The sequence below is a fragment of the Bos indicus x Bos taurus genome, chromosome 2 (assembly GCF_003369695.1).
Source record: "Bos indicus x Bos taurus breed Angus x Brahman F1 hybrid chromosome 2, Bos_hybrid_MaternalHap_v2.0, whole genome shotgun sequence".
Lineage (NCBI taxonomy): Eukaryota > Metazoa > Chordata > Mammalia > Artiodactyla > Bovidae > Bos > Bos indicus x Bos taurus.
The window spans coordinates 129,205,839-129,227,096 of NC_040077.1; the positions used below are offsets into that span (position 1 = coordinate 129,205,839).

The window sequence follows — 21,258 nt, forward strand, 5'->3', positions numbered from 1 at the left end:
CCTTAGGACTTGAGTAATAAACCCTACATTCAAAAGCTGTCAGCTTTAGCTTCTCTTTTGGGGATATTGGGCTTACTGGCTTAAAAAAAAAAACACTTGTTTAATTCTACCCCACACTTATTTTATTTTGCATAAACATCTCAGAATAACAGCAGCCAATTTCAAAACATCAAAAGACATTAGTGAATTGATGTTTTTCAAAAATTCGTTTGGGTTCCTGGGACTTCCCTGGCAATCCAGCGGTTACGACTCTGTGCTGCTTATGCAGGGGGTGCAGGTTCAATCCCCTAATCAGGGAACTGAGATCCCACATGCTGTGCAGTACACTCAAAAAAAAAAATCCTTTGGTTTCTTTTAACACCAAGATATATTTCAATAATTTCAGCCCAATTTAACCAAAATCTGCCTCAATAAACGCAAGGACAGAAATGAGAAAGGGAATCAGCTTAGGAAGAACACTGAAGATTCTTTTCCTTTTTTATCTTTTTCTCTTTTCCCAACCATCTTTTCTCTCACACTTTTTTTTTTTTCTTTGCTGGTCTCATGATACGCATTTAAGTTTAATCCAACATTTTATTATGAAAATTTCAAACGTAGGGAAAAGTTGAAAGACTTTACAGTGACTACGCCTATACCAACCACTAGGCTTCTACAATTATTTTACTATGCTCGCTTTAGTACGTATCTGTCCATTCCTCCATTGATCCATCTTATTTCTGTGATCCATTTCAAAGTTGCAGACATCAGTAAACAACCTCCCAAATAATTCTGTGTGTGATAGACCTTTCAGTTTATCTGCCAACATGAATCTTCCGGGTTTGCAACAGCTTTTCTATGAAAAATGCTGTGTACTTTTAATGAAGTTTAGTGGAAGTTTTTTTTTTTTTTTTCCTTGATGGAGCTTAGGTTCTTAATTTTTTGCCTTGGTCCTGCCAAGCATTGTAACATTTCTTGCAATATGAAATAGATACTTTCTTGGCAGACATCTCTCCCTGGGCCCCATGGAGAATGGTCAAGGATTGGTTAGTCATTCAGTGGTGACCGTGTTAGGTTCATTGTCTGGCTGGACAAAGTCCTTAGTAACAATCCCCACCCTTCACACCCCCATGACGTGGCTTCTCCCACCTGCTGTGTTTTCTGGGAGAAGCTTCTTGTTCCTTCCCACATGGATTAGGGAACAATGTCAGTTTCCAGAGCAAGAATGTGTTGCTATGGGAACCTAAAGTTATTTGGAGTTGCAAAATGGCAGCAAGCAATCAGTGACACAACCTGAAACACGCCATAATTGTCCCTGGGGAATAATAGGGCGACCTGTTTTATTCTTAGAAGAGGGAGCTTCTGTGCGTTTGTCCTTGGGGCTGCTTCTGGGTAAGTGGTGGGTTGTGAGAAGGTCGCTTCAGGTAGCTTAGATAGACTCCCAGTTTTCCCTGGTATGTGTCCCTTAGGTAGGTTGTCTACTGTGAGCTCCAATTGTCTCTTCTGGAAAATGGGGTGTCAGTCTAGAGTTAGGAGGGAGCTTGGCAATAACCGGAAATTGTTTGATTCTCTGAAGCAGAGGATGCAGGCACATTTTGGGGAAAACCCTGTACTTGAGGGACCAGCAGCGGGGGGGATGTCTGCACACACAGTTTTGGACTTCCTGTGCCTTTCTTTTACGTGACTCACACATCCACACGTTACACTTTGACACACCTTAACGTTTTAATCTACATGCAATACTCAGGATAACCTGTGACTTGTGCTATTACAATACAGTATAATTATTAACCTACAGTCCAAAAAAGGTGAGGCTTGCATTTCAAAAGATAATGCATTTTTAAGAAGACAGTTTTATTCTAATATATTAATAGTTTAAAACAAAAACATTTTATGAACTCAGACCCTTTTTTTGTCCATATCCCGAAGTATACAGGATCTTAGTCCCTGACCAGGGACTGAACCCTCACCCCCTGCAATGAAAGTGCAGAGTCTTAACCACTGGACTGCCAGGGAAGTCCCAAAGATGTTTGTGAACTTAAAGGTAAAGTAGGAGATGAAATCAGAAAGATAAGAAGTGTGAAGTCCATAGGAACTTTAAGGGGGTTGCAAGAATGTTTGAGAGAAATGGAAAGTCAGAAGAGAATTTTCAGCAGAAATAGAACTTTCTTACTCCACTACAGCCACGGGTTGTTTCTGTTCCTTGAGAACAAGCAGCTTGTGCCAAAAAGCAAAAACAAAATGGGAATTCCCTGGTGGTCCAGTGGTGAGGACTCGGTGCATTCACTGTTCCTTCCTGACTTGCTCTTTCCACAGATGCCTGCAAACTTGTCTCTATCAAGCCTGTGCTTCTCCACAATAAGGCCGTTTCTAACACTATTTATGGGTTTCCCAGGTGGGAAGAACCCACCTTCCAATGCAGGAGACCTAAGAGACAGGGGTTCCCTTCCTGGGTTGAGAAGATCCCCTGGAGGAGGGCATGGCAACCCACGTCAGTATTCTTGTCTGGAGGAGCCTATGGACAAAGGAGGCCGATGGGGTCCATAGGGTCACAAAGAGTCGGACACAACTAAGCAACTAACACAAGTTCAGTTCAGTTCAGTTGCTCAGTCATCTCTGACTCTGCCACCCCGTGGACTGCAGTACACCAGGCTTCCCTGTCCATCCCCAACTCCTGGAGCTGGCTCAAACTCTAACACAAGTGATGGTATTTAACATGGCAGCCTGGCCTGATTCACTCTGCCTTTGCGCTTCTGATCCCCCATGCCCTGTCTACTCTTTCTACCGCACTTATCACCACTTAACGCATAAGATATCATTTACTTCTTAATTATGAACATTGCTTATTGTCTGTCTCCTGCTAGACCATAAGCTTCCTGAAGGCAGGGACCTTGGTCTCTGGCCCACTGAACATCTAGAATGTGTCTGGCACAAAGGTTCCCACATATATGCTGAAAGACATTTATTTTTACCTGACTTGAATAAATTTTGATTACATGGAAAATTAGTTTTTTTCTCAGCAATGATGATAAATGGCTATTGAAGATTTAGGATCTTGAAGAACCTCTGAATTATTTCATAGAGTTCCAGTTATGTTGCTTAGAGGTGTTTACCAAGCCAAGAAAGTGGCCTTAAATCCTAGGGATATTTTTAGCACTGGGCAGTGAAATAAAAGGTTTCTGGTCAACTCTGCTTGTTATAGTTTATTTTCATATAATTTTGAACTTACAGAAAAATTTCAAGTTAGTACAAGGAACTCCTTGTAGCCTTATCCAAATTTATCACTTGTTTACATTTTATCTCATTTGCTTTATCTTTCCCTCTCTCTGAATGTGTGGTTTCTAAAACTTCAGAGTATATTGAATGTTATGCAACGGCCTGGATGGGAGGGGAATTTTGGAGAGAAGGGATACACATATATGGATGGCTAAATCCCTTTCCTGTCCACCTGATACCATCACAACATTGTTAACCAGCTACATATTCCAATATAAAATGAAAAGCTTTTTATTTTAGAGTTCAGTCGCTCAGTCGTGTCCAGCTCTTTGCGACCCCATGAACCACAGCATGCTAGGCCTCTCTGTCCATCACCAACTCCTGGAGTCCACCCAAACCCATGTCCATTGAGTCATTCTCTTCTCCTCCTGCCCTCAATCTTTCCCAGCATCAGGGTCTTTTCCAATGATTCAGCTCTCTGCATCAGGTGGTCAAAGTATTGGAGTTTCAGCCTCAACATCAGTCTTTCCGATGAACTGAGGACTGATCTCCTTTAGGATGGACTGGTTGGATCTCCTTACAGTCCAAGGGACTCTCAAGAGTCTTCTCCAACACCACAGTTCAAAAGCATCAATTCTGCGCTCAGCTTTCTTTATAGTCCAACTCTCACATCCATACATGACCACTGGAAAAACCATAGCCTTGACTAGACGGACCTTTGTTGGCAAAGTAATGTCTCTGCTTTTTAATATGCTGTCTAGGTTGATCATAACTTTCCTTCCAAGGAGTAAGCATCTTTTAATTTCATGGCTGCAATCACCAGCCACCAAAATCTGCAGTGATTTTGGAGCCCAGAAAAATAAAGTCTGACACTGTTTCCACTGTTTCCCTATCTATTTCCCATGAAGTGATGGGACCAGATGCCATGATCTTCGTTGTCTGAATGTTGAGCTTTAAGCCAACTTTTTCACTCTCCTCTTTCACTTTCATCAAGAGGCTCTTAGTTCTTCATTTTCTGCCATAAGGGTGGTGTCATCTGCATATCTGAGGTTATCGATATTTCTCCTGGCAATGTTGATTCCAGCTTGTGCTTCTTCCAGCCCAGCGTTTCTCATGATGTACTCTGCATATAAGTTAAATAAGCAGGGTGACAGTATACAGCCTTGACGTACTCCTTTTCCTATTTGGAACCAGTCTGTTGTTCCATGTCCAGTTCTAACTATTGCTTCCTGACCTGCATACAGATTTCTCAAGAGGCAGATCAGGTGGTCTGGTATTCCCATCTCTTTCAGAATTTTCCACAGTTCATTGTGATCCACGCAGTCAAAGGCTTTGACATAGTCAATAAAGCAGAAATAGTTGTTTTTCTGGAACTCTCTTGCTTTTTCGATGATCCAGCGGATGTTGGCAATTTGATCTCTGGTTCCTCTGCCTTTTCTAAAACCAGTTTGAACATCTGGAAGTTTATGGTTCACCTATTGCTGAAGCCTGGCTTAGAGAATTTTAAGCATTACTTTACTAGCGTGTGAGATGAGTGCAATTGTGTGGTAGTTTGAGCATTCTTCGGCATTGCCTTTCTTTGGGATTGGAATGAAAACTGACCTTTTCCAGTCCTGTGGCCACTGCTGAGTTTTCCAAATTTGCTGGCATATTTTAAAGAGTAAATTGTCACAATACTGTAAAGTAATTATCCTTCGATTAAATAAATTTTAGAAGAGTAAGTTGTAGACGTTGTATCTGTATAACCATAACTATTTCATGTATATATTTTGAGAGCAGACATTTGCTGTAAAATTGTAGAAGTCAAGAAGTTGAACATTGGGACTTCCCTGGCAGTCTGGGTGGTTAAGACTCTCAGCTTCCAATGCTGGGAGTACATGTTTGATCCCCGGTCAGGAAACTAAGATCACACATGCCATGCAGTGCATCCAAAAAAATAAAAGTTGAACATTGATAGAATACTGTTATTTAATCCACAGCCCATTTCCAGATTTCATCGGCCATTCCAATAATGTCCTATAGCTATTTCCCCCCAATCTTGGATTCAAGCCACCGCCACGTGTTGCATTTAGTTATTAGACTCTTTTAAGCTGAAATTGTTCTTCAACCTTTCTTTGTGGAGTTTTTGAAGAGTACAAGCCAGTTGCTTTTGTAGTGTGTTCCTCAGCTTGGGATGGTCTTAATGTTTCCTTATGATTGGGTTCGGGCAGTACGTGCCTATTTAGCAGAAGTACCACATAAGTGATCTCATGTCTTTCATGCATCATATCAGGAGGCATGTTTGTGAGTTTGTCTCAACATTGCTGTTGGCTTCAATCACTCGGTTAAGATGCTGTCTGCTGGATTCCTCCCTTGTAAAGTTACCATTTTCCACTTTGAAATTAATAAGTCATTTGTGGGGATATTCACTGAGACGCAGTTCCTCATTGAACTTTCACCCACTAGTTTTAGCATATAAAGAATATAGCGTATATAGTCTGCTATAAGGAAGACTTATAGGAAGGGAGGAAGTCGACTTCTTATGGAAAGGACAGAAGTCTACTTCCTTATAGGAAGGAAGTCTATAGGTAGGCTACTATAAGGAAGAAGTTTTCCTTCTCTATTCATTTATCAGTATGGACTCATGGATTCTTATTTTATTCTATGGTTTATAATCCATTACTACCATGCTTTATTTTACTGCTCAAACTATCCCAGACTTCTGACCAGCCATTTGCCTTGAAAACAATTTTACATGAACCGTATAGTCTTCAAGCAGGATTTCTTAAGAGGAAATGGGTCCTAATTGAAAAGGTAGAATTTAGGTTACTGGAAGGTAGAAATAATTAGGTAAGGAAAACCACTTTGGAAAATTTACAGTGACAAGAATACCCTATACACTGAAATGTGTTAAAATAGCAAGGAAAATAGCAGTCACCAGCAGTGATCAGAGCAGTTTCAGTCCAGCAGGTGAGGATGGGTGTGTCCTTATTCTAAAGAAGAAAGAGAAAAATGTTGCTTGAACTAAAGAGTCATTTCTGCCCTATAGCTGTGGGTAAGGGCAGCCTATGGACGTGATGGGAGTAGTGATGGCTGATCATAAAGTCCGAACGTCAGTGTTGGAAAGAGCCTTAAAACCATTTAGTTTAGCTGTTCTTAATCTCTTTGAGGATACGTCTCTTCTCAGTATTGGATGAAAGCTGTGAACAATTTCTCTTTCAAAATGCACATACAGTATTAGGTACAAATGTATTTACCTAAAAATTCAGAAGTTATTCTGTAGATTATGAAAAATCATCTTCAGAAAAGGGGGGTTCAGAAATTTATTCATGGATCCTAGGCCTACTCAATTTCATTTTTCCATAAACTTGCAATTTAAAGAAGAAAGTGATTGATTTTTTTACACTCTTAGAACAAACAGAAGTGTGATCTTTTTCACTATGAGGGCACCTACAGCTAGATTTTGCTTTACTCTGATGCTTCTCTGAAGGTTCAACAATCAGTGATCAGTCATCAGGCAAGAGTTTATGTATTCAGCCAAGAAGGACCATCTCAGAGTCTTTCCTTTCCCCTCCCAGTAAAAAAGGACTGTGATGCTTACCTCAAACTGTTACCATGTTAAAGAATAGTCTTTAGTTGCAGGCTTTTGACGTCACTGCTTTCTCTCCCCCTCCTCTTTGGCCATGCCACACCGTGTGGAATCTTAGTTCCCCACAACCAGGGATCAAACCTGTGCCCCCTGCATTGGAAGCACGGAATCCTAACCACTGGCCCACCAGGGAAGCCCCTAGTTACCACTTGTGATATGACTAACACTTTTAAAGAAATAGAAGTTAATGCTTCCACGGCTCTCCCAGTAAAGGTGACCTGGCACCCAACAAAGAGCGTTCCCAACCTTATAGGTGAATCAGTAAGTTTACTTCCTGGCAAATCCCAAACTCTTAGATATTTGAGGACTCAAGAAGAGGGGAATTTACCTAAATTTAAAGCCCAATCTGAGATTCCTTTTGAAAATTTGAAACAAATTGATAAGATCTGGTAAAAGAGCATTCTCGCTGCACCTGTGTACATAATCAAGCCAAACTGAATGAGACCAATTTTATTCTGTGATCAAGAATAATCTTTCTTTGAAATTATATTTTTTATTAAAGGAGGTATATAAGTTTCCTATTGCTGCTGTAACAAATTATCACAAACTTGGTATCTTAAAACAATATAGATGTATTACCCTACAGTTCTGGAAGTCAGAAGCTCCAAAATGGGTCTCATGGGGCTAAAATCAAGTTGTCAGTAGGACTGTGTTCCTTCTGGAGGCTCTGGAGGAAAAGTCATTTCCTTGCCTTTTCCAGGTTCCAGAGTCTGCCTGCATTCCTTGGCTCATGGTCCTCTTCCATCTTCAAAGCCAGCAATGGCTGTCGAGTCTTTCTCATGATGCCAGCTCTGTGTTCTGACTCTGGCCTCCTTCTTCCATGTTTAATATGGGGACTTCCGTAGTTGTCCAGTAGCTCAGACTCTGAGCTCCCAATGTAGACGGCCCAAGTTTGATTCCTTGTCGGGGAACTGTTTTCCATAAACTGAAACTAAAGATTCCACATGTAGCAACTAAGACCTGGGGCAACCAAATAAATAAAAATGCTTTTTCAAAAGAAAAAAGAACACTTGGGATTACACTGGACTCACCCACATAATCCAGGGTAGCCTTCTCATCTCAGAATCATCTGATTAACAACTTTAATTCCCCTCTGCTGTTACACAATATACCTGTTCACAGGTTCCAGGGATTAGAATATGCACATATATGGAGGGGGGCATTATTCTGCCTACCAAATTGAGAGACTATAGAGAAAAACATGCTTCAGTAGAAAACAGCTTTGTCTAGAGCAAGCATTGGCAAAATATTACATATTGAGCAAATCCAATAAGCACCTGCTTTCATATCCCTTGAGTGGATTTTACATTTTCAAAGGGTTGAAAAAAATTAAAAGAATATTTTGTGACATGTGAAAACTACATGCTATCCCAATTTTACTGCCCTGAGTTGGGTTTTATTGGAACACAGCAGGCTTATTGGGGTCTTATCTACAGCTATTTTCACACCTGAAGAACAGAATTGAATAGTTGAAACAAGACCATATGGCCCACAAAGTCTAAAATATTTACTACCTGGCCATTAACAGTAAAAGCTGACGCTGGTCTGGTGCACAGCTTTCCATGCTGTCTAGCTGGAAATTCTAGCTTTTTATTGCCTTTGAACTACTTTATAGGTCTGTAAATAGTAGAGAACTGAGAGCAAAGTGAAATAGTTCTGGTCTATGGTTGACACATGCAAGTTCTGTCTGGCCAACACTCCATGGACTTTACTCCTGTCCTGCGGAAGAAGCTGGTTTGTCTTCCATTTGGGCATTTATGTCAATATTCCTGATCAATAAATGTGTCCTTTGGATTCTCCTTTAAACTAGTTGTAACATCTTACCAGTGCCTTCACTGATAATGAGTTAAATGAAATCTCTAACGTGTTCATTTTATACCTAGATGCCCATTATGATTTTACCCTTTTTTGAAAATAATCCTTTAATAATCCTTTAACTCTTCAGTGAGGGATGCAAAGATGCATGAGACCCAGTCTCAGCCGCTCCAAATCCAGGCTCTGCCTGGCCCCTGCTTTGGCCCTAAAGTTCCCAAAGTTTCCAGAGATACCACAGAAATCATTCTGCTTTGGGGCCTATTTTGTGATATAGCTGGGCTTCCCAGGTGGCGCTAGAGGTAAAGAATCCATCTGCCCAGATAAGAGACTTAAGAAATGTGGGTTTGATCCGTGGGTCAAGAAAATTCCCCGGAGAAGGGAATGGCTACCCACTTCAGTATTCTGGCTTGGAGAATCCCATGGACAGAGAAGACTTGTAGGCTATATTGCATACCATCCATGGGGTCTCAAAGAGTGGGATACAACTGGGCACCTGAGCACTGGTGATATAGCCAACACCAGGACTCAAGGGCCTGTACAAGGGAGGCACACAGAGCAGCATGGACAGAGACTATTAATCTTTGGGCTGTGCCGCATGGCATGTGGGATCCACCCCAGCCCCTTGACCGTGGAGTGAACCTGTGCCCCCCGGCCTTGGCAGGGCAGCAGCTTAACCACTGGACCATCAGCAAAGTCCCCCAGGAGAGGGCGATTTTAGACCATCTTGAGGATCCTTTTGGACCACTGCAGCCAGTCTGGAGTGCTCTCAGAATGTTGGCATTTGGGGAAGAAGTCTTCAGCCTGGCACATCGCACTGAGAAAGCCCGTGTCTTGTTTAACACACTTCAGTGGTTTCCCATTGCTGTTTAACAAGTGTCTGCCTTGACTTATGAAACCTTGCCTGGCCTGGCCCCTACTTCTCCTTCTCCGGCCTCTTCTTTTCTGAACTCCAGTCACTCTGGTCCTTCTCAAGCCTGCGCTCCCCCAAACCACAGAGCGTTTGCCCGTGCTATTCTTTCTGTCTGAAATGATTTTTTTCTCACTCCCATTACAAGGCTCTTTACCTTGTTAATTTCTACTTCTCTTTCAAGCCTTAGCTCTTGCCTGATCTCTTGGAGCCTGAGGTGACCATTTCCCCTGTGATATGTTTCCTGGGTAACTCCACACGTGTGTGTGCTCAGTCATTCAGTCGTGTCCGACTCTGTGACCCCGTGGACGGTAGCCCCCCAGTATCCTCTGTCCATGGGATTTCCCAGGCAAGAATACTGGAGTGGATCGTCATTTCCTTCTCCAGAGACTCTTCCTGATCCAGGAATCCAACTCGAGTCTCTTGCGGCTCCTGCATTGGCAGGCAGATTCTTTACCATTGTGCCACCTGGGAATCCCAGGGAAACCCTAGCCTAGCACAAAACTTGGCCCAAAGGAGGGGCTCTCTGGATGTTTAATGAGTGAGTGAATGAGAGCGAGTCATCCAGCTTTCTGAGTGTGTTCCTTTTGAATGCACCCCAAAATGATCTCAAAGATATTATTTGAGGCATGAGTGTTGAAAAGGGGGGGAAAAAACCTGTAGGACTGGAACTAGATGATTGCCTGATGTTTCTGGAATGTAAGTAGATGTATTGGGACATACTGGAGAGGGCCTCCCCTGCGTGAGGATTCCTGCACATGTTCCTGCATGTGAAAGCCAGAAAACCCTGTGCCAGCAACACTAGAAGAGAAATCAATTCTCACCAGCAACTGTAAAAGTGCCTGTAAAAAGGCCAGAGCCCTGGGGGAATTTGGGAAGGGAAGCAGCCAGGGGGAGACCGAGGGAGAAGAGGGTGGGGAGACTTTGCCTTCCATCCCAGCCCTCAGGAAAGCTCAGCCCCCCAAGGCTACATCACCACCAAGGGCCCCTCACTTTAGCACATCTTGATAGCTATCTTACCTTTACCCCCATCCCCTCAACATCTAGTCTGCCTCCAGCTCAGATCCTTGCCCTGAAAAATCTTAAATTCCGTGTGCTCTTCCCATACTCAGTCTCTTTGTCCCACATACAGTCCTGTCTCTCCTGTGTGACTGCAAAAGGGTGATGTCACATCTCTTTGGCTCAGACCACCCCCTCCCCTTTGCAAATAGAGCTCCACAGCAGACACTGAACTAGCCTCAGGATGATCATGATAGTGGCTCACATCTGTACACACTTGCAAGTCACCCAGGACCTCATTTTGATTCTTTGAGCCCATTTGGCAGATAAAGGAACAGATTCAGAGAAGGAGGGCTGTGGGAGGGTCAAGTAAGTGATAAGGACAGGACTTCATTCTGAATTGAAACTGTATACTCATAGGACTTCCCCAGTAGCCCAGTGGCTAAGACTTTGCACTCCCAGTGCAGGGGGCCAGGGTTTGATCCCTGGTCAGGGAACGAGATCCTGCATACCTCAACGAAAGATCTTGCCTCAAAAAAGATGGACGATCCCAAGTGCTGCAACTTAAGCCTGGTGCAGGCAAAGTAAAAAAAAAAAAAAGAATTATGCTGCCTAGCACATTATGTGGAGAAGGAAATGGCAACCCACTCCAGTATTCTTGCTTGGAAAATCCCATGGACGGAGGAGCCTTGGCAGGCTACAGTCCATGGGGTTGCAAAGAGTCAGACACGACTGAGCAACTTCACTAGCACATAATGGGTATGTGTATGGAATAAAATATGAGCACATGGATTAAGATATGATTACTTATACCATCACTCACTTTACAAGTGAGGAAACTGAGGCCTAGAAGGCTAAATTGCCTTGATAGCAAAACTAGGACTTGGATTTGGAACTTCTGGTTCTTAGCTCAAAGCTAAGAAAGGCTCTACAAGACTTCTGATTCTTAAGTCGAAGCCTAAAGGTCTAGAGATTTCCTCTCCATACCCAACTTCTTTCTCGTATAGTAGAGCTGGGACACATGAACTTTTAAAGAGGTTTCCGTCTAAAATGGCAACTGTTTTAAAGCGTTTAATAAAGTTATGTTTGAGAAAGCAACCCAAGCGTCCACTGATACATGATTGGATAAGCAATGTGTAGTGTATACATACAGTGGGATATCTCAGCCCCCTTCTGTGGGAGGACAGAGGTTGGGGCTGGATATATCCTGGAAACTGGCCTAGAACAGGTTTTCCCCAAATCGGTTTTTTGGGGCTCCATGCTTCATTCATCCTAAATGCAGCAAAGACTAAACAAAAGCTCCATCATAGTGTTGTGCTTGGGAGAGAAGGTAAGGAATAAAGCAGCATTAAAGGTGAACTCAAGGCTGTGTATTGTCACCCTGTTTATTTAACTTCTATGCAGAGTACATCATGAGAAATGCTGGGCTGGAAGAAGCACAAGCTGGAATCAAGATTGCCAAAAGAAATATCGATAACTTCAGATATGCAGATGACACCACCCTTATGGCAGAAAGTGAAGAACTAAGAGCCTCTTGATGAAAGTGAAAGAGGAGAGTGAAAAAGTTGGCTTAAAGCTCAGCATTCAGAAAACTAAGATCATGGCATCCGGTCCCATCACTTCATGGGAAATAGATGGGGAAACAGTGGCTGACTTTATTTTTCTGGGCTCCAAAATCACTGCAGATGGTGACTGCAGCCATGAAATTAAAAGACACTTGTTCTTTGGAAGGAAAGCTATGACCATCCTAGACAGCATATTAAAAGGCAGAGACATTGCCAACAAAGGTCCATCTAGTAAAAGCTATGGTTTTTCCAGTGGTCATGTATGGATGTGAGAGTTGGACTATAAAGAAAGCTGAGCACAGAAGAATTAATGCTTTTGAACTGTGGTGTTGGAGAAGACTCTTGAGAGTCCCCTGGAATACAAGGGCATCCAACCAGTCCATTCTAAAGGAGATCAGTCCTGGTGTTCACTGGAAGGACTGATGCTGAAGCTGAAACTCCAATACTTTGGCCATCTGATGCGAAGAGCTGACTCATTGGAAAAGACCCTGATGCTGGCAAAGACTGAAGGTGGGAGGAGAAGGGGACAACAGAGGATGAGATGGTTGGATGGCCATCACCGTCTCCATGGACATGAGTTTGAGCAAGCTCCGGGAGTTGATGACAGGGAAGCCTGACGTGCTGCAATCCATGGGGTTGCAAAGAGTCGGATATGGCTGAGCAACGGAAAAACAACAACATGCCCAGGAGTGGGATTACTGGATCATATGGTAGCTCTGTTTTTAATTCTTTATGGAACCTCCACACTGTTCTTCGCAGTTGCTGCACCAATTTACATTCTCCACCGACGTGTATGAGGATCCCCTCCTCCACGAGCTCACCAACTTTTGTTGTCTATGTTCTTTTTGATGATAGCCATCCTAACATGCACGAGGTGATACCTCATTGTGGTTTTGACTTGCCTGTTTCTGTTAGAAATGTTACCCTTCATTTCTTCTCTTTCTTTGCCTTTTCTCTTTTGGCTGCCAGGGCATGACTTACAGGATCTTAGTTCCCCTGACCAGGGATTTAACCCGGGCCCTTGGCAGTCCTAACCATTGGACTGCCAGAGAATTCCCTGAGCATCTTTTCCTGTGCCTGTTGACCATCTATATGTCTTCTTTGGAAAACATATCTATTCGACTCTTCTGCTCATTTTTTGATTGGGTCGTTTGTGTATTTTGATATTGAGTTGTTGGAGTTGTTGATCATATTTTGGATATTAACCCCTTGTCAGTCACATTATTTGCAAATACTCTCTTCCATTCTCTAGGTTGCATTTTCATTTTGTTGGTGGTTTCCTTTGCTCTGCAAAAGCTTTTAAGTTTAATTAACTACCATTTGTTTACATTTGCTTTTACTTCTTGTGCCTTTGGAGACTGATCCAAGAAAATGTTGCTACGATTTATGTCAAAGAGCGTTCCACCCATGTTCTCTTCTAGGAGTTGTGTGGTTTCAGGTCTTTCATTTTGGTCTTTAAACCTGTTTTAAGGGTTTTTTCGTATATGATGCGAGGAAACGTTCTAACCTCATTATTTAAAGTGTCACAGTCCAGTTTTCCCAGCACTGCTTGTGGAAGAGACTGTCTTTTCTCCATTTTATATTCTTGCCTCCTTTGTCATAGATTAAATGATCATAGGGACTTCTGGACTTCCCTGGTGGTCCAGTGGTTAAGAATTCACCTGCCAGTGCAGAGGACATGAGTTCAGTTCCTGGTGGAGGAACTAAGATCATGCCATGGGAGAGCTAAGGCCATGCACCACAACTACTGAACTTGCATTCTAGAGCCTGCGCGCGGCAACTCCTGAAGCCTGCATGCCCTAGAGCCTGTGCTCTGCAACGAGAGCAGCCACCACCATGAGAAGCCCACGCACCACAACTAGAGAAAGCCCGTGGGCAGCAGGGAAGACCCCGAGCAGCCAAACATAAATAAATATAATTTTTAAAAAGGATCAAAAAAAAAAAGGATCATAGGTATGTGGGTTCAATATTTATGTATGTAGGTATGGATGTGAGAGTTGGACTATAAAGAAGGCTGAGCGCTGAAGAATTGATGCTTTTGAACTGTGGTGTTGAAGAAGACTCTTGAGAGTCCCTTGGACTGCAAGGAGATCCAACCAGTCCATTCTAAAGGAGCTCAGTCCTGGGTGTTCATTGGAAGGACTGATGTTGAAGCTGAAACTCCAATACTTTGGCCACCTGATCCAAAGAGCTGACTCATTGGAAAAGACCCTGGTGCTGGGAAAGATTGAGGGCAGGAGGAGAAGGGGACGGCAAAGGATGAGATGGTTGGATGGCATCACCGATTCAGTGGACATGGGTTTGAGTGGACTGCGGGAGTTGGTGATGGACAGGGAGGCCTGGCATGCTGCAGTTCATGGGGTCGCAAGGAGTCAGACACGACTGAGCAACCGGACTGAACTGATACTCCATTTAAAGTTACTATGGGGGGAACTTCCCTGGTGGTCCAGTGGCTAAGACTGCACTCCCAATGCAGGGGGCCCAGGCTCGATCCCCGGTCAGGGAACTAGATCCCACACACCGCAGCTAACACTCAGTGCACTCAAATAAGTAAATCGCTTTTTAAAAGTTATTACAGGGAGTTCCCTGGTGGTCCAGTGGTTAGGACTCTGAACAGTCACTCAGAAGGCCCTGGTCCAATCCCTGACTGAAGGACTAAAATCCCACAAGCCATGTGGGGTGGCTATAAATAAAGAACTAAAGTTCTTAGAAAATGTGGCTATATTTCCCTATATTTTATAAAAATATACCCTTGTTGCTTATTTATTTCCTTTTCTTAAAAATTGTCCCCAGGTGGGGTTCAGGACATACTGCTCCCAACTATGGCACCTTGGCATATTGAATATTTTAAGCTGAAGGATTTGAGAAAATACCGGAAGCAGGAAGGTCATTCTGACCTCCTTCCCTAACCCTTCTTCCCTGAAAGATTCTCCCATAAAACCCTCAATAAGGGGTGCCCTCTCTCTACCCAGAGGAAAGGAGAATCCTTATCTCTGAATAAAAAGGGACGCAAAGAAGAATCCTAACAAACTGGCATGCCAGATATCCCCTGTCATATTTCTACGCAGGTTTTGCCTGGTGGCTAAGGGGTAAAAAAGTCCCCCTGCCAGTGCAGAAGACACAGATTCGATCCCTAGGTCGGGAAGATCCCCTGGAAAAGGAAATGGCAACCCACTCAAGTATCCTTGCCTGGGAAATCCCATGGACAGAGGAGCCTGGTGGGCTACAGTCCATGAGGTTGCAAGAGTTGGACACGACCGAGCAACTAACACACAACAGCAGCAATTTCTACACAGCTGCCCACTATTTGTCAAGCCTCACGTGAATAGACGCAGGTGTCTCCCTGTGCATATTGCCTCTGCCTCTGGCTCACCTGGTTCTGCTCCTCAGCCTCAGTTTTCATTCATGTAAAATGGGCCTCTCTAGGGTCCCTTCTGCTTTTAACAGTCCATATAAGTCTATGAAAGTCTTTGCCAAACTGAAAAGAACATTAGTCTGACAGCCCATCTGAACGCCTCCCCACTCAGCAGCAAAATGTATTTCTGTCTTGGCATCTAAAATGGAAGCTTAATTGCTGATAAGCGGCTGACAACTGGTAAAGGGGTTGGGGTGGATTAGGAGAGCTCAATCTGTAATGGGCATCAGATGCTGCTCTCAAAAGTTGAGAGTGAAGCCGGGGGCCTGCGGGCGGTGGGGAGAACGCCTGCCTGGCCAGGAACCTGTGGGCCCTGGGAACGGCGGCCCGGTCCTCCACAGCCTCCCGGCAAGAAGTGACAGCAGAGACAATGTGTGCCACTCAGAGGGTACTTGCTGTGCCCCCCTGCACTAACTGCTTTTGTGCATTATCTCGTGTACTGCTCCTGATGACCCTATGGTCATACCTAATGACGAATATCATTTATTGAGAACATAATTGTGCCAGCTCGATGCTGAGCTTTTCATGTAAAATATCTCATTTTGTCCCCTTACCTCTGTGAGGTAGATACTATTGTTATACCCAAATTACAGTTGGGAAGGGGCTTCCCTGGTGGCTCAGCTGGTAAAGAATCCCCCTGCAATGTAGGAGACCCCGGTTGGATTCCTGGGTTGGGAAGATCCTCTGGAGAAGGGAAAGGCTACCCACTCCAGGATTCTGGCCTGGAGAATTCCACAGACTGTATAGTCCATGGGGTCGCAAAGAGTCAGACATGACTGAGCGACTTTCACTTTCACTTATAGATGAGGAACTAAGGCACAGTTGCCCAAGTCGAGAGTAAGTGGACCTGGGACCTGTATCGATTAACCTGGCTCCAGCGTTCATGCTTTTAACTTCTATACACTTTTTTTTTTTTTTTGGTCTTGCAGTGAGGCTTGTGGGATCTTAGTTCCCAGACCGGGGTTTGAACCTGTGCCCTCAGCAGTGAAAGCTCTGAGTCCTAACCACTGGACTGCCAAGGAATTCCCAATGCAGACAGTTTCGATAACAATTATTACAGATTCACTTTATCCTAAAATAACTGATTCTAAAGAGACAGCAAGTTCTTAGTTCACAAAAGGACACAGCAATGTAATTGCAAAGGTAAATATTTTTGAGCGTTTCCATGCCACCCACCATTCTAAACAGGGTATGTACCTGATCACTCTGAATCCTTACAATCACACTGTAAGGTAAATACTATGATTAAACCCATTTTTCAGCTGAGTTCACTGCTATCCTCTTCACTTCTGTCCTCTGCTCTCTTTCAGGATTGTTCTGGAGGAGGTGCTATCATTATTATTTCCATTTCATGAATGATGAAACTGAGGCCCAGAGAGGTCAAGGACTGAAGGCTGCGTAGCATTTAAGTGACTGAACCAGGATTCAGTCCCGGGCCACTGCTGGGCATACACACTGAGGAAACCAGAAGGGAAAGAGACACGTGTACCCCAATGTTCATTGCAGCACTGTTTATAATAGCCAGGACATGGAAGCAACCTAGATGCCCATCAGCAGATGAATGGATAAGAAAGCTGTGGTACATATACACAATGGAGTATTACTCAGCCATTAAAAAGAATACATTTGAATCAGTTCTAATGAGATGGATGAAACTGGAACCTATTATACAGAGTGAAGTAAGCCAGAAAGAAAAACACCAATACAGTATACTAACGCATATATATGGAATTTAGAAAGATGGTAACAATAACCCTGTGTACGAGACAGCAAAAGAGACACTGATGTATAGATCAGTCTTATGGACTCTGTGGGAGAGGGAGAGGGTGGGGAGATTTGGGAGAATGACATTGAAACATGTATAATATCATGTATGAAACGAGTCGCCAGTCCAGGTTCAATGCACGATACTGGATGCTTGGGGCTTGTGCACTGGGACGACCCAGAGGGAGGGTATGGGGAGGGAGGAGGGAGGAGGGTTCAGGATGGGGAGCATGGGTATACCTGTGGCAGATTCATTTCGATATTTGGCAAAACTAATACAATATTGTAAAGTTTAAAAATAAAATAAAATTTTAAAAAAATTAAAAAAAAAAACACACAAAGACTACGTTGTTCACCATCACCCCGCATTACCTCTCTGGGTAGGTTACCAGGCAGACGTGGTGTTCCCAGCTCTGTGCTGGGAGCAGCTGGGGAAACACAAGCAGGAAAGAGAAGTTGTGGAAGTGCTGCCAGGCAGGACACAGCTGTCTTTGCTCTGGAATTGTCACTAATTCACTGTGTGGCCTCAGGCAAGTCAGGGCCCCTCTCTGGGCCCCTGAATCCCATCTGTAAATGAGAGTCTTGTATTCTCCGAGTTGTGGCCAGGACATGTCTGGTGACGTGCGAGAAGGATATGAGGGCCTGACAAGGAGCAAAGGAAGAGATGATCCAGCTGCATCAGACTCCCAAGGAGGACAGAGGACCTCCAGGGTGGAGATGCCCCATGGCTTAAGTCAAGGAAGCCCCCTATCCTCGTGTCTTCACTTCTTCCCAGAGGAGAAAGACCAGGAAAAGGAGTGGTGGGAAGGGGAGGCCTTAGTCTCTTGCCACCACTGTGAGGGTTCCTCAGGTAGTGCTGGTGGTAAAGAGCCCACCCGCCAATGCCAGAGACATAAAAGATGCGAGTTCGATCCCTGGGTAGGGCAGATCCCCTGGAGGAGGGCAGAGCAACCCATTCCAGCATTCTTGCCTGGAGAATCCCATGGACAGAGGAACCTGGAGGGCTACAGTCCAAGGTCAAAGGGAAAAGGGTACAGGTACAGGGTCATTCCATTTTAAGTGTACAATTCAGTACCATTAAATACATTTATGATGCCCTAAAACCATTACCACCATCCATCTCCATAACTCTTGTACAGGTACAAGGTGCAGGAAAAGGGTCGGACACAACTCAGGTGACTTAGCACACATCGCTGTAACAAATTCCCACAAATGTGATGAGAGAAATCTATTTTCTAACGATTCTAGAGGCCAGAAATTTAAATCTAAGTGTGAGGAGTAGTGTTGCTTCATGAGGCTCTAGGGAAGAATATGTTCCTCGTCTTCTCCAGCCCTGGCGGCTGTCAGCATCCCTTGGCTTGTGGCCGCATCTCTCTCTGCTGCACTTGCACATGGCCTGCTCTTCTGTACATCTGTCTTTGTCTCCCTCTACCTTCTCTCTCTATATATAAATATATTTATATTCTCTCTCTATATATATATTTTTTCCAAACTGGTGATTTGTGACTTTACTATTAATTCCATTGTTTATGGATACATTTTCCCCATTTTTAACGTCTCTGTATTTTTTATCTTTTGCCCACAATGCACGGCATGTGGGATCTTAGTTCCCCAACCAGGGATTGAACCAGCACCCCCTGCATGGGAAGCACAGAGTCTTAACCACTGGACCACCACGGAAGCCCTCTTCCCCATTTTTTATTGTGATAAAATACACATAAAATAAAATTCACTTCCTTAACCATTTTAAGTGTACGATTCAGTACCATTAAATACATTTATGATGCCCTAAAACCATTACCGCTGTCCATCTCCATAACTGTTTTCATCTTGTAAAACAAAACTGTGCCCGTTAAACAATGACTCCCCAACCTGCCCTTCTGCCCAGCTCCCAGCAACCACTGTTACACTTTCTACCCAATGTATCCAACTACTCTAAGTATCTCATTTAAGTGGAACTTCATTTGTGACTCGTTTGTTTCACTTAACATAATATCCTCAAGTTCTCTCCATGTTGTAGCATGTGTCAGAACTTCCTTCTTTTTTAAGGCTGAATAATATTCCATGGCATGTTTATATCACATTTTGCTTAGCAATTCAATGCAAGGACACTTGTTTCCACACTACCTATTGTGAGTAATGCTGCTATTCCACTACAAAGTCACTTGTGATTGTATTCAGGGCTCACAGGGACAATCCAGGATGATCTTCTCAAATTCAAAATCCTAAAATTAATTGTATCTGTAACAACCCAGTTTCAAAATCAGGTAACATTTACGGGTTCTGGGATTAGGATATGAACCTATCTTTGTTGGGGGGGGGCATTTTCTTGTTCTATTACATTTTCTTATCTTCTTTTTTAGCATTGCTGGGTCTTCGCCGCTGTGCACAGGCTCTTCTCTAGTTGCCACAAGTGACGGGCTAATGTTCGTTGTGCTTTGAGGGCTTCTCACTGTAGAGGCTTCTCTTGTTGCATAGCCCGGGCTCTAGGGTGCGTGGACTTCAGTAGTTGGGGAGAGCAGGCTCAGCTGCCCCCTGACATGTGGAATCGTCCCAGACCAGGGCAGGGATCAAACCCGTGCCTCCACTGGTGGGCAGATTCTTAACCTCTGGACCACAAGGGAAGTCCTGAAGGGCATTTTTCACACGAGGTAAGAGGAGCAAGAAAGAAGCACAAGGTAAGAGGAGCCAGAAAGAGGGACAAATGAAAGCTGGGGGCGGGGGGTCTACCTGAGTGGTGATTTTTCAAGCCCTGGTCCCTACCAAACTGCCTAGTAACGGCTCTCTGGTGTCCTGTTCCTTTAGTTTGCCTATGCGGATTTGTATGACCTCGGGTTGTGGCTCAGCTGGTAAAGAATCCACCTGCAATGCGGGAGACCTGGGTTTGAGCCCTGGGTTGGGAAGATCCCCTGGAGAAGGGAACGGCCACCCACTCCAGTGTTCTGGCCTGGGGAATTCCGTGGGCTGCATAGTCCACAGTGTTGCAGAGTCGGACACAACTGAGTGACTCTCACTTTCACTTGGTGAAGTGAGTAGATTCTGTCCTGAGGCCCAACGGTGCAGCAGCAGTGCTGCGGTTCTTGCTGGTTTGTCCTGCTGCTGGGAATGCCCCTGGACTGTGTGCTGAAGGTCTGAGGCCCCGGCGCGGTTCCAGGTCAGCTGTGCTTGGACCCTCCGTAGGATCTCCAGTGAGATTGCTGCTCCGCTCTGAGCCTCGTTCCGCCTCAGTGCCTTTCTCACCTTATTCCCCCTGCTCGGATCTCCTTTGCACCCTCTCTCGAGTATCTCAAATCTCAGCTGACATATATATCTCTTCCAGGGACTTCCCTGGTGGTCCGCTGGTTTGGACTTTGCCTTCTCATGCAGCGGGTGTGGGTCTGATCCCTGGCTGGGGAGCTAAGATTCCACACGCCTCATGGCCAAAAAACAAAACATAAAACAGAAGCAATATGCTACAAATTCAATGAAGACTTTAAAAATGGTCAGCAAAATGGTCAGCATCAAAAAAAATCTTAAAAAATAGTATCTCTTCCTGAAGGCCTTTTCTTAGCTTCCAGGATGGGGCTTCTCGGTGCCCCAGAAATGGCCGGTTTCCTTGTCTGTTGTCTGCACACGCTCGCAGACTGCGGCCAACTGCAAGGACCACTATAGTGACCAAGAGCCTGGAGCCTGCCTGCCTGCCGCCCAGTCCAGGCTCTGCCATTTACTATCTGGGTAGCCTCGAGCAAGTTACCATTTCTGCGCCTCCACTTCCCTCCTTTGTAAATGGGAATAAGAACAACGTGATTGTGATCACTCAGTGAGCTAGTATCTGTCAAGTGCTTAGAGCAGCGCCTGGCATGAGGTTGGCACAGGTGCTGATGACTGTCTTATCAGGCTCTGTATCCTGGGGCCTGGCACACAGAGGGCACTCCTGGGAACACTGAGTGGACCCAGATGTTTTCCAAGTCCTTTCCAGTTCTCCCTCCTTTCC

The 21,258-nt window shown here is 44.3% G+C and overlaps 1 long non-coding RNA gene across 1 annotated transcript in view; it reads right to left on the reverse strand.

The window, feature by feature from the left end:
• LOC113879411 overlaps positions 1–21,258 on the reverse strand; it is an 88,744-nt gene that overhangs the window by 16,793 nt on the left and 50,693 nt on the right. The window lies entirely within an intron of this gene.